This window comes from Sciurus carolinensis, chromosome 5, assembly GCF_902686445.1.
Source record: "Sciurus carolinensis chromosome 5, mSciCar1.2, whole genome shotgun sequence".
Classification (NCBI taxonomy): Eukaryota; Metazoa; Chordata; class Mammalia; order Rodentia; family Sciuridae; genus Sciurus; species Sciurus carolinensis.
This window is the reverse complement of record NC_062217.1, coordinates 74,174,467-74,191,820: the sequence shown is the minus strand read 5'-3', so window position 1 is coordinate 74,191,820 and position 17,354 is coordinate 74,174,467.

The window sequence follows — 17,354 nt, the reverse complement described above, 5'->3', positions numbered from 1 at the left end:
AAAATGGCTGGGTGCAGTGGCACATGCCTATAATCCCAGAGGTTCAGGAGGCTGAAGCAATAGGATTGCAAGTTCAAAGCCAGTCTCAGCAACTAAGGCCCTAAGCAATTTAGTGAGATCCTGTCTCAAAATGAAAAAGGGCTGGGGATGTGGCTCAGTTGTTCAGTGGTTGAGCACCCCTGGGTTCAATCCCTGATAAAAAAAAAAAAAAGAAAGAAAGAAAGAAAATGTAAAGAGCTTTAAGAATAAAAAAAGTTACATAATTACAAATAGGAAAGATTCATAAATGACAAGAGATTATTACTTGTAATTTTTCATGAAAGTTTAGCCTTTGGAAGGTAAATAGGTCATAACAGTGAAGACCTCATGAATCAAGATTAGTGTCCTTATAGGAAAGAGCCAGGGAGCTGGCTGGTTCCATATAAAACCTCATTGCATAAATGTAAATCCAAACTTTCTTTGCTTGAACACAAAAGATGATTCATAATGTGTCCCCAGTTTACTTTTCTAACCTCATTTCCTCTCAACTCAATTCATGCACTTTACATCCCTATGACAATAAACTTGTCACAATTCCTTAGTGTATGAGTGAGAATGGGTCTCCCTCTGGAATACTGAATTTAGTGGAGTGAGTTTCAAAGTTATATATAAGTGATACAATGAAGCATGTCCAAAGGGATGTTATTGGTGTGAAGACTCTTTAGAGGGCTGTGGAATCCAGAAACCATATCAAATGGGCACCAAGAGACAGGGAAGGTAGCAGGGAGGGTGAATGTGAGCCAAGCACATTATATTGATGTACAGAAATGTCATGATGAAATCCACTAATGTGTACAATTAATATATGCTACTAATTATAATTTAAAATTTTACAAAGAAAAAAGAGGCAGGGAAAGGATGATTCTAGAAGTTTCAAAATTAGGAATAAAAGGTTACTTTCTTAAAATATAACTATAATTTGAAAGAGAGATATGTCCTATGAAGTTACAAAAGTAAAACGAAAGCAGGATCAATATAATAAATAGGATTATTTTTAAGTATCCATGAATGATATATAACAATCCCTGTCTGGTCAAGACAGCACCTCTGGCCAAACTAAACAGTAGTAAGACCAGTTTTGAACACAGCAGAGATGGCTAGAATGCTAAGTACCAGTGTGAAAAGTAATGGGGGAGGGCTGACCTGAGAGACAAATAAATCCAGTTCATAGTAAAGTGAGGCAAATATCATTACCAAAATATACAGCTAGAAGAAAGGTCAATAATTAAAACCGTCTATGCTTTAGAACAAGTCCATATACTTCAATGTATTTCAAAACTAAAAAGGCAATAAATGATGTAGTCAGAATGAGAGGGAGAACCCAGGCACACCAGGTAGGTCCCAGGGCAAGGAGAACTGGAAAAGGGATAGAGACACACCACAGGGGAGGCAACACAGAATGTTCTTCCCATTCATCCAGGGAGGATATGTCAGGCTGTCCATCTCCTTCTTCAGCGAGTGTGACAGTCCAAGATAATGTGCTATCACCCAGTTTCCAGACCTGTAAAAAACCTCAACAGAATTATATTTTTTAAAAGATACTAGAAATAAAAGAAAGTCCTAAAATAGAGTAAAGATTTTTTTTTTTTCCTTCATCAGGGTGGGTAGATAAAGCAATACTAGCATAGTGCTATTTTGAGGAATCCTGAGCTCTGAGCACACAAAGCATACAGTAAGTGAGTTTGTTTATAGTGAAGGATACTACCAGCCCTACCCCCAACAAATACCTACTGGAGCTTGATAAGACAGTTCCTACAGATCAACATTTTATTTGTGCTCTAAATTAGGACATAAACACTGTGTTCTAGAAATCATAATATTCCTACTCAATGCATTATTTGCAGATGATTAACTTTAAAGTCATGAGCTTAGCTATAGAAGAAATGGCCCCATAACATATATTGTTTCTTACATAAGCTGCTCTTGTATAAGGACTAGATATAATAAATGCCCCCAAATGGTAGAGCTATTAGTCTCATAATTTTTTCCTGGATTTCAAAATTTTTTTAAAAAATGTTCTGTCTTTTGGACCAAGAACCTAAGATTATATTTAAATGATTGCTACATGATATGGTAGGAATTTTTAAAGTGTGATAAATTGTAGCAAAGGAAGTGGTGTTGCTGTTGGAACAACCATTTGAACTTGAGAAGGAAAGTCCTGATTGTGCAACTCAGTTCCAACTGCAGGTGCAGGGAATAAGAAGCTGTTCTACACAAACAGAATTTTTACAGCACAGAACTAATCAAGAGAGGAATAAAATCATAGTTGGCACCAGCATTGACTGCTGAGATGGCTAAAATGAAGTTCCACCACCATAGGGACCACCTTAACTGCATGACACTCTAATGAAAGAATCACAGCTGGATGGGACACTAGGGTCATAGAGGCCAGGCCAGAGTCCAATTTAAGAATGTCCCTGACAGATGGCCTGTGCAGCTCCAGCCAGAGGTCAGTACCTTAGAAAATAGCCCTGTCCACTTTTAGACATTTCTAGAAGTTAGTTTTACTTAAACTTACACCAAAATTTCTACCATTAGACATAGATCTCTTGGTCCTAGTTTGTCACATACCAAAGACCTAAAATATCTTCTACTTCCACAGGATAACTCCTTACATATTTTGCTGTATCTATCATATCAAGCCTTCCCGTCTTTAGGCTAAACATTCTCAGTTTTTTTAGGCTATTTATTTCACATTTGGCAAATTTCCCAGAATTTTCAAACTCTTTTGTCTTCTTTTGCTAGACAAGTTTGCCCTTCCAAAACCTGCCACAAATTGTGGCATCATAGATAGGCATTGTATTCAGAAGTTAATTGATTAGCAAAAATTATGGAACTACTAATTCCTATATTTTAAACTATAAAGCAATGATAATTAGCCTAAAAGTAGAAGAGAAAGGCCTGTTACCATTTAGTCATTGTTGGAACATATTAAGTTATGAAAAAATAAGAAAAATCTTTTGTACTGAAAATTATTCCAAGTACTATTGATTTTTAAAACATGTTTACCCTATAAGTTTAAATCACATGCATTCCACTCACACTTGCAATAAAATGATAAAATATTTTGACTTAAGTTTAAATAGCAAACATGCAAGTGGATATGAAAAAGCACAAGATTTTATGGAGGTAGATTAACAAAACAAATGTAAAAATAACCTTTTGCTCAGAAAAGCTAAATATTATAAATACACTGAAAGTCCTGAAAATATTTATAATGAATGCATCCATCTAATGTTCCCTATGGAACTTTTTAAGGATTTTAACAAAGTGTTTCTAAAGTTCATTGAAAGAACATGTGGCTAGAAATAAGCAAGGCATTTTAGAAAAGAGAATGAATGAGAACTGTTCTACAAGGTATTCAGACATATGATAAAACTTAATGTAAAAGCAGGAATTATGTCTATAGAACACAGAAATAAGAATTCATAACCTCAAATCAGATAATGCATTGTACTAGAATAAAAAGAATAAAATCATAGGTTTTCCATCAGAAATCAGTGGAAAGAATATTAGCCTAGAAAAATTGGAACCTTTACTCATTTCTTATGGGATTATAAGATTGGCACAGTCTTTCTAGAATGAATTTTGGCAATACTTAGCAAATCTTTTTTTTTTTTTTTTAATTCTGCATTTTGACATAGCAAATTCCTGTGTAGAAGCCCTAAGGAAATAGTCAGACATTTAGACTGGGAATAGCACAGAATAAGTTATTTACAACAGGGGGAAAAAAAAAAAGAACAGTGGAAGAAATTAAAAGGTTATATCCATTTATTGATAAATGAGCAGTAGTTTCAATAAGAAGCAACCCCTCCAGATACAATGCTGTAGATCTGAAATAATTTGTTCTGTATATAAAGTACAAAGCAAGTGTTCCTGATTAGGGATGGCTCTCCACTAATTTGGAATTTAGGACCCTTGCTCTTTCTGACTTGTGACTCTGCTATTTCTAAACCATGGTTTCCAGTGAAACCAATCAGTCTCTTTCTGGCAAAAGGCAAAAGCCCCTGGAGTAGCTTCTGAATGAGGTGTCATGTGTCAGGCCTGTTCACATTCCAATCGCAGGGACTGCTCGCACAGCACTCATAACTGTTCAAGAAGGCTGGGAACGACAGCTGAGTTAGATCCACTAGATGAATGAAAACTGTTTGCCAAACAACTGTTTCTGTAACTGCCACAGGCTCTTCTTGTATCTTCAAATTATACCTTTCTTTCCAGAGAATACACCCACCCCTCTCCTCCAGAGAAATAGGAAAACCAACCAAAATGCCCATCTTAAAGCCTAGAAACTCTAAATGAAGGACAGGTCTCTCCATCACATCTGGAATGAGGTTCCCATATCTCCAGTGACCTGAGAACTAAAAAGACCAATTATTTCTTGCTTTCCAATCTCCTTTTCTCCATGGGACCAATTCATTTTGTTCAAGTGAGAAATTTATTAGAACTGTTGCCCAAATCCCTTTTCAGTCTTCCTTAACTATCTGGGATACAGAGCAATAGTTTTTTAATCTTTTAAGCCCTTCCTATCTCGACACTCCCTGTTATAAGATCTCTCCTTCCACACTAGCCTAAATTCATTTCTATCACAATAACTTTCAGTAATGCCTATGCTTTTTCTTGCTCTTTAAAAATTTTTTTCTTTGCTCAGTGATTAATAAATTTAATTCCATTCTATGGAGTTCCATGCTATGATTGCTTACTGGCATTATGTTTTTGATATGTAACACAACCATAGGTTTTGGATTTTTTTTTCCAACTCAAAGGAACTAAAACTAGCACTTCCCCTTATCACGACTCTTTTCCCTGCTTCTCTATAATAGCGAACTGGATACTCTGCCCATTCTCCAATCTTCACCTTCCCAAGAATTCTTAATTGGAGACCTTTAGGATTCCTTTATTATTTCTGTAAAGAAATTTGCCATCTTTTTTTTTCTGGAGAGATATGCATTAGTTCTTGATATCTTACTTCATTTAGACCCAATTTTTCACTGTTTCTAAAAGGTAGTATGTACTTTGGTGATGTGATAAGTCCTTGTTCAAATATAGTTAGGAAGAGCATTATTTGGCTTTGATCATTTCAGTAATTTCAGACAGAAATTTAAATGAAAACAACTTCCTCCACCAGAAGTATATGTATGATTTCTAAAACTTTGCCCATCTGAAATTCTCTTTTTGTTGCTTTTGTATATGAAAGATTACTGAAATGACTACACATTCTTGAATCTTCTGTACTTTGTATCATTCATTACCCAATTATATCTAATTTTGTAGAATCTGAAGTTAGACTTATTTTCACTCTCTTTATATATATGCAGGGTTTTGTTATTATTTTTGGTTTTGATTGAGTATTTGAAGTTCAAGATTTTCTCCAGCATGATAAAAGGAAATAGATCTACTCCCATTATCATATTTCTGCATGGATCCATAAAAGAGAAGTGTCAACCAGCTCTGATGTCATCTCAATGAAACATTATGGAAATAATTTCTGCCATTCTCTCTGCCCTTTGTCACTCTCACCCATTGAAAAGGCAGCTAAAAACACTGCAGAGAACTTGGCATCCTTTGTCTCCTCTGCTGACTGGGAATTGTATACAGAAGTCCATTGCTCACCTGTGTCATGCAGGAGAACAATTGGTTTTGCTCTTTTGTAGGGGCCTGGCTATAAAAGTAAAATTTGTTCCTTGATTTCCACTTCACCTGATAATCTCACCAGGGTAGGATCTGTCCCTTTTAAAGAAAAGTCTGAGGGTATCCGGCTGTTGAACTATAACTGAGTGTATGAATTTATCTTGAAAGGAAGTTGTAAAATACCTACTATAAGTCTAAGCTGCTTTCTCCAATCAGGAAACAATTTGGTTCAATTTTAATGCCCAGTTGTCTATTGCATATATTTCAATAGTTAAGAAATCAAAGGAAGGCAGAGATATGGCAAAAAAAAGAAAAAAAGGTTCAATACACACCCCCAACAGAGATTAATTTGTTTTTATCTACTTGGGTTCTTAGGGAATTCTTTTTCTCTGTGCATGAGAACTTGATATGTAGAGAACAATTTTGGTCTTGTTTTTGTTTGGGAGACAGGTTTTGGTATACACACACACACACACAAACACAGTGTATGTGTATATATATACATAGACATAAATACATGTATAGATATATGTATATATACATATCTAATGTACATGGTCTCTTTTGAAAAGAGAAAGTTATTTAAAATAGGACTAATTTCAGATGAAGAATTACATGTCTTTTTAAAATTTATTTTGATTCATTGTACACAAATCAGGTACAACTGTTGTTTCTCTGGTTGAACACGAAGTAGAGTCACATCATTTGTGTAATCATACATGTACACAGGGTAACAATGTTTGTTTCATTCTGTTATTTTTCTTCCACCCCCTCCCCACCTCTCTTTTTCCTTAAACAATCCATCCTTCCTCCATTCTTGCCTCACTCCCACTCCCCCATTATGTATCATCATCTGCTTATCAGAGAGATCATTCTGCCTTTGGATTTTTGGGATTGGCTTATCTCACTTAGCACGATATTTTCCAACTGCATCCATTTACCTGCAAATACCATAATTTTATTCTTCTTTATGACTGAAAATTACATGTCTTTATGCACTTTTTTCTCTTTAATTTTATCCTGTGCCTTTGTTTAATTTGTGAAACACAATAGAGATTCCAGATCCTGAATAACAGTTCTCTTTCCTGGTGTAGTAACAGCTTGGTCACCTCTAAAACCAAATTTATCTAGTGATAAGAACTCATTAGAGCAACTCTCATGACTGTTTCTCCATAATGCCTATACCTTCTTTTAAAAAAGCTTCTGGTACCATGACTTTTATAGCACAATTAATTAGACTGCCACATGCTAACTTGATAACCCATCCCTCCTGACCTGTGAACACCACTGTTAAGATACCTTTTCAGAAAAAAAAAAAAAAAAAAGATACCTTTTTCCTTTTTGTATAACTGTCACCTGCAATACAGCACCTAATGAGCATGTTGACTTAAAGTGCCTTTCCTTAACCTGATTTTATATTCTCTGTATCTGGCCCAAATCCTGAAAAGTTGCTGATTATTTGGTGACTTCCATGATTTCAATCATACATGCATATTTTCTCTTGCTTTATATTTTAGAGGAAAGAAGAAAGTGATAAACCATGCATATATCCCCAGGATCACATCATTTCTCACAATTTCTGAATCACAAACTTTTGAAATTATAAACATCTACAACTCTGGAATTTTATAAAGAGAAAAAATAGGGAAAAAGCAAGATCTTTCATGTAGCTAACATACCCTTTGATTTCTCTGCACATATTCAAATCTGGAGGTATAATTGATTAGAAAGGTACAGGGAGTTGAAATATACTGTTTCATTCAATGTGCAACTGAATCTATTTGTGTTTCCATTAAACATATCCTAGTGAACTAAATTAATCAACAGTTCAAATTCTTGGGAGAGAGGAATGGAAAAACAAATACTTTGATTATTAGTTGGTATTGTATTTGTCCTAATTTTTGCATAAAGAGGAAGAAGTTCAGATAACTTAGGCCTGGACAATACCCTGACTTGAAAATATATGACAAAGTTCTGTAAGTTCCACCATTTGTGTCTTTTTTCAGTTAGATATAAAATAATATTTATTTTGGTGATTTTCCAAACATTCTCTGCTCTTGAATAATATTCATATTGACAGTCGTTAATTCTGATTACAGTCATTCAAGAAGCCCATTGGTTCTCAAGACCAGAAACAATGAGAAATTTAAATAAAACACTATGAAATATACCATACTACCTAAATAGGTTTGTGGATTTTTGTTTGCTTTTTCTTGAGAAGTTTGTTTTGTGATACTAGGGATTGAAAGAAACGTGCTGCTTTTGATGAATGATTTGTGTTAATCACACACAGGTCTTCATAAATAAAATGTGAAAGCACAACAAACTAGGAACAAAAGCTAAACAAATTTCATTCTTTTCAGCAATCTACTAACTCATAATTAAGAATGTATTTTCCATATCTCAAATAATATATTAGTGATAATAAGCTACTAACTCTGCTTTATGTGAGGGTTGCAAGTGGTGCTACCATTTCGAAATGCAAAAACATCTAATATGACTAAATATACTACAGAAACTCTCAACCCAAAAGCAATTTATGTTTTGATGTTGTGCTTGTTGATATAAAAGAACATAATGAACTCAAGTTTCTCCCCCAAAGGAACATGACCTCCTTAACCGAAAAACGGAGAAAGAAAGAAAAAAGTAAAGAAAATAAAAAGCAGCTGCTTGGCCTGAAGCAAGAAAAGGATTCCCCAATGACAAATTTACAATCAAGAGGAAATCAGGTCCAAAAAAAAAGGGAAGAAGTAGAAGGAAAGAAATGAAATGAAAAGAAATGAAATAAAGGCAGGCAATGCAATAGTCTATAAATGTAAATAAGATTGAGCATCGAAAGGCATAAAAGAAAAATGTCTCTAAAGAAAGAAATTTCACAGAAACTCTCCAAAACAAACAAAGAAGAGAGAAGAAACAGAATTTAAGATGTAGTTAAATATATCTTGCATATCTGAATTTTTTCCAACTGACATGAGGTTCCAGTGTACTTAGTTAATATGTCCACATTAAAGGTCTCTTGTGCTAAGACTTAACTACCCACTCTACCACTAGCACCTTGACTACAGAGACATCAGCCAAGTCCTATGAAATAAATACCTTTCTGAGACATTATATAAATTTAGTAAACATGGTTTTAAATACAGATTCTATTTCTTTAGTAATTGAACTGAAATGAAATCATGTAGAAGAATTCAAAGTAGTCATGAAAAATGGATCTGCTTTGATCAAGTATATCCATCTAGAATCTACAAGTGGGCTTTGTTCATATGAAAAATCCATTATCACATATGAGCACCACAGAAAGTTTCAATTTGCTAGTCTTTTTTCTCACAAGGAACAGCTCCAAATCCTTAACAGCTCAGTTGCCTGCACTATGCTTACAATCTGTGTTATTACATAGACAAGAGCAGATACCAAATGTCTTGCTAACTTGTTGAGATTTAAAATGGAGTTCAAGATTTAAAGGTGAAGACAGGCATGGTGGAACTCACCTGTAATCCCAGCCACCAGGGACACTGAGGCAGGAGGATTACAAGTTCAAAGCCAGGTGGGCAACTTAGTGAGACCATGTCTCAAAAATAAGTACATAAATAAATAAGACTGGTGATGTAACTCAGTGTGAAGAGTGCCCCTGAGTTCCATCCCGAATATCAGGAAAAAAAAGAAAATAAAAGATTTGAAAATGTCTTAAAAGTCTCAAACCATAAACCAAAGACCTTTGTTTAAAAAATTATATTTCATTTTACTCACCTTTGGTGTAAAATCTCAAAAGATAAGATTGAAAGATAAGATCACATCAAAAATGATTTAAAAGTGATTTTAAGTGATTTTAACACTGATCCAGTTTAGTTCTTTAAAATCAGAAAAGGAATTAAATCTTAAATCTTAATAGTACTGATAAAGATTCTTGTGGTATCCCAAAGATCCTATCTGCAATTATCACTTCACATTTCCAGACTCAGTTCCTGTTATTCATTTTTCCTTTACCTGCCACTATGAAGAGTTATGAATACTTGGCTTCCTTTTTCACCAAAAGAAAGTTCTATCAAACTATGCAATAAGAGAAGTAGCTTGAAGATATACATAATTCATACGATTAAAAACTTTTGAGACTTTTTCTCTAAAAAAGTCAAATTTTATTTTTGAGATTAATATGCACTCTAACTTGTTAAGATAAGATTTCATTTAGTTACCTTTAAAGTTTTTAATAATATACCATTGCTTGGTGCTTCACAATGATATTCACAAATAGGCAATAAGAAGCCCATATGTAAGACCTTTTGTATTGCCATCGAATTTAAAATGCCAACATAGGTAATCAATGATAAAATAAGATGAAAAAATGTCAAAACAACCTATACTATTCCCAATAGCCACAAATTATTTCTGTATGAATAATGGCATATATGAAAAATGAATAATAACTTTAGCATATTGTGCTTATACTAAAAGTTAAAAGAATAGTGGTGACTACATCCCAGTGCAATGAAAAAATAATTGCAGATGTTATGGCTCCCAACCAGAAAAGGCTGAACTCCTGAGCAAGGAAATTCTCTGGTGACCAGCACTGTTGAACACACATCCTGAAACCAAGAGACACTAAGGCTTGATAAGAACACTGGAGTGTCAGCAAAGACAAAACAAACTTTGAATTGCAAATTCAGTTTTCTTTATTTTACCTGAAATTTGAATTATGTATCACAGAATTTTTCAATCTTCCCCCACTAAAATGAGGGAAAATAGCAAATAATTTGGGGGCACAACTAAAAAATCTGCTTTTCTTTCATGACTTTGAAACAATTGTTCATAAGTGTGTTTAAAAAAAGAAAAACAGAAGAAAAAAAAAAAGAAAAGAAAAAGAAAAACAGAACTGGAGTTGTGGCTCAGTGGTAGAGTGCTTGCCTGGCTTGTGTTAGGCCCTGGGTTTGATCCTCAGCACCACACATAAATTAATTAAATAAAAGATCCATTGACAACTAAGAATATTTAAAAACAAAAAACTGAGAAGAAACCTTTCTAGGAGATTTATAGGTGGTGCATGCAGAAAAGATTTTATCTGTGAGGATCTCAAAGATAAGTTTAGGGCTAGGGATATAGCTCAGTTGGTAGAGTACTTACCTTACATGCACAAGGTCCTGGGTTCAATCCTCAGCACCACAAAACAAAACAAAAAGATAAGTTTAACCACACACATAAGGAAATAGCCACAAAAGTAGTATTGTGTATACATGGTTCTTTTAGCTCAAAGACTATCAGTCACTGTGGATGAGAAATAGCTTTGAACATTTTAACAAGCATGGTTGTCATTTACACCCAAACATTATTTGTATTTTCATATTTTCTACCTTTTAATGACACTAAGTCTAAAATGTTGCTACTAGAATTTTTGGAACAAATATGTTGCATTAATTTAAGTATAATTCATTTATCTTTATTTGTTAAGCAAATATATATTGCACATACATGTATATCGGAACAGTGTAAAATAAGCAGTATAACATTGAGTCAATATGATTCCAGCTGAAAGTGAAAACACTTGACATTTTAGTTTTTTCCACCCTCATCAATAAACACCAACAGCTCCTTATATATTTTTTAATTTGGAAAACAGCTTACAAGCCCACTCTCTCTTCTCATAGTTTCCTTACATATCACTCAAATTCTAGGAATGCACGTTTGTATATAATTATATAAATATTTATGAAAGATTCAAAAGGGTTTCATTACATTTCAAACTGAACTGATTTTAAGAGGACTTCAATTTTTTTCCCCACCCCTGAGGAAATGTAAGCATATTAAAAAGTTTTGGGTATTTATTTTACCATCAAATAGTTGTTTCTGATGAAGCTAAAATAACCTTGAACTTTTACAGCTGAATATCATGTCTGAAATGCAGAAGCTGAGAATCCCTTTCTACTCTTCTAAGAACATTGCTGAAATCTGTGTGCATTCTGAGCACTGGGTTTTTAAAGAGATATTGATGAATTTGAGCCTTTCAGGAAAAGGTTGATATAGTTGATAAGCGAATTCAAATTCATTTTCAAGGGGAACCACTGATCTAGGAGAACCTGATAGGATTAACTATTATCTATTTTATGAACAAATTTGAGGCACATGCAAATATTATTATATATTGTATATTACATATATGTATATATGTAGATTATATATATAAATTACATTGAAATGAGAAGTTCTATGGTTTTTCATTCAAATTTGTGATTCAAAATACCATGGCTTAATAAATCAGGTTAGAATTCAGAATCTAATTATACTGCACAAAAACAAAATGCACATATGGCTTCACTTACTTTCCATCTATATAAAATGGAATTTTGAGACTCGGAAAATTGAACATTTTACAGGGTGTCTAGATTTTACTAAGCAAAACCTATTATTCTGTAGAATATATCACATATATGGATAAGAGAAAAATTTGATTGCCTTTGACATGTCATATAGTCTTATTCTTTACTTAATTCAGTATTTTTCAAATTAAGCTTCTCAGTACTGAAGTTTTTTTAAAAGTGCTTAAAAGAATCTTCAGATGGATGAGGGAAAATACCTCAGCAACAAAATAGGATTTTGGTTTAGAAAAATGCATTCCATAGTATTATATGTATGCGTTTGAATACAGACAAATCCCCATGTGTTGAAACTACAGCTAACTCTTTTGATCATCACTGCTATATACTCTGTCTTTTTAATCATTATACATTTTTGGCACTAGTTTTACCAAATTTGTCTTAGCTCTTTCAGAATACTGATAAGAGACTGCACAGTGGATAAGAAATGACTGTTTTCATATCTATATTTTGTGGGCCACTTACCATCATACACGGAAGGAACCAGGGGAACCACTTCTTCTGTAGTAGTTCTGGGACAACAATTTCAAGGACACTTGAAAGTAAATGAAGACACGCCTCCTTCATTTTTAAAAATAAAGGTGAACAAATAGATGATTTCAGAATTATCACATTCTACTAGAATCATTTAGTATGCATAATTTAAAATATCACCAAATGTTTTGCAGAGATGACTTACCATCCTATAAGACATCTTTTTCCCTCCATACCATTTCAACAACATGCACAAGGCTTTTCCCAATCTGAATGTCTAGCTTCTCTCTCAAAAATGCACCCTTCCTCCTTGATTGGAGTACCATCTTCTCCACAAAGACACTGCCTGGCCACCTATGGAAAGCACAATTTGTAACAATGTTAACCCACTTCCAAATACTAATGCAGACCCAGTACTTTCTCTTCATTTTTGTTACAACTACCTCAGTACCAAAGGGCTTCATCAGTCTGCCCTGGAGCCACAGTTATATCATAGCACTCAGTTCTTTCTTCATTTAATTTAGTTCCCTGAACATTAGATAGTTTTTCATGTATGTGGATGAACTAAGTATAAAACCAGCTGTGACACACCCATTTGATTGGATGTTTTCTTTATTTTCACTTTATTTTTCTATTTTCTGAAAAAGCTTTATCTCTTCAACTAAGTAAAAATGAGTAATAGAGTGAATGTTGCCTAGAAAATGTTCTACTGCCTGCTGGTAAAACAAAACAAAACTTCATAATCTATAAGAAAACATCTTGAGTTTTTATCTGGAACATTTAGAACACTGTACAAATATAAAATCAACTAGTGGGTAACTATCTGCATTCATTCTATTCCTTAAATGTTATATTTAATTTCTTCTCTAATGCCTATACTTATTCCATGGCAATTCCAAACAAACAAACAAACAAAAAGTTTCAAACTAACTTAATAGGACTATATCAGAAAACAAAACAAAACAAAAAAATTTCCTTTAAAAGTAAAGAAATCCAAACCAAATCAAGGAATGTTTTTGTATAAATCATTTAGTACGAAGCCTCTCTCACATACTTCTGAATGCTTTCTTTGATTAATAGGGTATTTTTCACTTTTGCTTTCAACACATTGGAATCTCTGAGGTGAGAGTTGGGGAGCCAGCCGTTGTCCCTGTTGTCCCCTAGACAATTTGAGTGAGGAGCTAGCAGGACTGAGGGGTCCTAGCAAACGTCAAGGGACCCCTGCTGAGTCACAAGTCAGTGAATGGCATGTCAAGTGACTTATTTTACCTCAGAAGAAAGACACAATATCATTGCCCATTATATGCTTTCCCATTTCTCTTGACAGTTTTATCTTTTCATGTCCCAAACTGATGAGAAGCTTATTTTTTCTTCTAAAAGGGGAATAGAAAAAGGAAGAGACTACTCCATTTAGAGATAAGAAATGTTACATTGCACAAACAAAAAGAGCAAAAAGATAATAAAAGAAGACAATAATGGAGTCTTCCAAAAGATCTTCACTTCAATATAGGCCAAGCCCTGATCACTGCTTTTCTTTAGCTTGATTGGCAGGGCAAATCCTCCCTGTGGGTAAAACAAATTCACTCAGAGCTGATTGCCTAAGGTCTGAGTGCAGCAGAAATCTTTCTCTGGTGACATTTGCTAATACCTACATGGCAGTTATTTCTATCATAACTTCTTCAAATAAAATACATAAATTATACTCTAACTGAATGTGTTCTCTGAGTCCAGCAGGGCTATGATCATTTGTACATGTGCTCCATACTCACTACACACATTAATTTATCAAGTGGTTATTTCCTAAGAATGAAAGACCTTTTGGCTTCTCACAAAACACAAAATACTTGGTATGCTTTTTATACTAGCTGGTAAGCTATTTCCAATGGAGAAAGACTGTTTGGGAACTAGAAAATAATACAGTTAGTTGGAAATACTTGTTAGAGTGCTAGTTTAAATCCATAATAAAATATGCAAAGTTATTTTTTAAGATTATACAAAAAAAGAATGGATGAGTGCTTTGTGAAATCAAACGGAGGATGTTTTAGATCACTCATGGATGTCATAAATCAAACAATAGCAAACCCTGAAAATACTGTCTTTTTTTTTTTTTATGAAAGACCATAAGACTATAAATGGAGACCAACAAGCAACTTCAGAACATGTCTAGTTGTGTCTCTACCAGAGATACAAAAGTAATTGTTCCTTCCTACTTTAACCACTATTTTGATGAGATAGGACTCTGATTTCAACAAAGTCCACATTGGAAAAAATTCTCTCAAACCATTCCACTGTTATGTGTATAAACCAGGTCCCTGTCTTATGACACCATCTTCTCTCTGTATTTTCATTTTTCTTTTAAATTATTCAAAGCATTATATATCTGCTGATTTTCCCACCATACCTATTGCAGAGAAGTATTATGATTTTTAAAAAAAGAAGACTTCCTGGGAAAGGAACTGATATTCCTGCTCCCAAGTTTCTCTCACTGCACTCTGCTCTCCAGACTATCTCAGAACTTTTGTGGCTTGAATAGCCACATATACACTAAAAAGTCTTATGTCCATACATATATCCCTAGATTTTCTCCTGATCTCCAGACCCCTATCCGACACCTATTAACTTTTCTCATTAGTCTCTTCTCCTACACAATCCTTAAACTTGGAAATAGTACAAAATTCTGCTCCATTGCCCAACCTGGTAACATTATTATCCAAAACCATCACTACCTCCCACATACACATATCCACATTTCAACTCAGCTATCACTTCCCTAATTCACATTACTATCATATTTTGCCTAAATTTTCACCCACTGTCCTAGTCATGTGCTTTATTTTTTTCCAAACTATTTTCTAAATTGCAATGTAATTTTTTAAAAACTATGCTCTCCAGTTCTTCTATAGCATTTTCTTGCCCTGTAAAAAATTTCAAGCTCCTTGCCTTAGTCTAACAATATGTTTATCATCAAAGGGACCTCAGCTTGCCTTTGCCACCTGATCTCTACAACTTCTTTTCCACAAAATTCAACCCCAACCACAGAGATCTTTTTCTAGTTCCTTGGAATTACCATACACATTAAATCTATTTTCTGTATTGCCTCCTGAGGAAATATTCATCCCCCATTGCTCATGTGACTAATTCCAACTCATACTTTGAGTCTCAGTTTAGAAGATTTTTCTGCCAAAACTCTTGCCTGACCCCCTAACTTTCATATCATCATACAAAGGACACTATATTATAATTGCTTCTATTTATTCAAATTTAGCTTACAAGCTCTAAGAGGAAAAGAAATAGTTCTGCTTTATATATCAAGGAACCCCAGAACCTAGCATCCAGAATTTTTGGCACATAGTACTCAATACCTTTGGATCAAATATGGAGTTTTCAGAGTAGGCAATGTCCAGAATATGAGTTTCAGTTCTATAATATTACCAAGTTAATTAATTAGGTCAAGGATAAAGTAAGTCAGATCTAAAATCTGAGGCTGTTTTTTAAAAACTTGAGAAACATATTTTCAAAATGGGCTCATACGGTTTTCAGTTGCTCTGCCTTAGAAACTCAGGTCAGATACCACTGGATAGATGGTTCTTCCATTTCAGAATTTAGTGAAAGTCAAAGTATGTACAAAAGAAATGTTTTTCATTTCTTTGTTTATCATCATTCCCAATTTTAACAGAAAATGAAAATTAATTAAAATTGTATTTCAAAAATTCTTTCTATAATTTCTGTCTGTGAATTAACACATAGGTTTGATTCTGTTATTCCTACTCAGGCTCCTTGCTTGGTGAATGCTGATTCAGCCTTCCACCTCTGGAGATGTGGAATAAGGTTACTGGCAATTTATTGAACACAACCTGAGTTTTCCTTATTCACTTAACCTAAGTGGCAGAAGCTAAGTAATTTACAATTGGATGAGTACTGTTTCACTAATGCAATAGAAGGTGGGTTTAACTTTCCCAAGAAAACGTTAAATCCAATGTAAAAACTGAGCCTTCTTTAGTCTCATATCACCAAACTGTATTTTAAATTATACCTTTTACGAACATCACAACTTAGACAAACACTATTCAAAGCAATGCATTAAACTAAATGATCAAAACAGTGGCTTCATGGTGATAATGGAAGTTTTAGTCCATTTTTCCTATCCGGTTAAAACCATATTTGTGTACAGAATGTTGACTATTGATAATAAGCTGATTTTCATTGCTTCTTTCTTCTTAGATAGATATGAATATGTACATACTAATATAGGTATAGAGATAGAGATCCAGATATGGATATCATATTGTTTTTTCTTTTAATTCATCAATTTGCCTAAACCATTTTATAGTTTACTGGTATGCTTTACTTACATTTATTAATATACTCAAAATATTTCTATTTTAAGTTATTTTTTAGAAATATTATTTCTTTGAAAATTCATTACCTGCTCTGATTCATCACTTATTAAAAAAAAGGAAATGATTTAGAAAATCTCAGCACAAAACCTCATGTGAAAGTCTTGCTTTTGAAGTTAGTTTCTAAAAATAATATCTTTTCTTTTTAAAATGTGGTGTCACCCTTAAATTCATATTACTAAAGTTGTATGGTTTTTCCTTCAGAAATAGTAAAGAAAACCAGCAGTTCCTCTTTGTAATGTTCACTTTCACAGCAAGAGATGAAAATATATGTTTTAGTGACCTGGATTTTTAAAACAGCTCATTAGCGCCATTTAGCATGTAATAGATATTTTGGCTAAAGAAGTTTATAGGTTTTACAAATAATTTCTTCCTCCCACACACCAAATTTAACAGTTTTATGGTCCTTTACAACTTCCACCCCATTCATGCACCTCGTCATTATACCAGG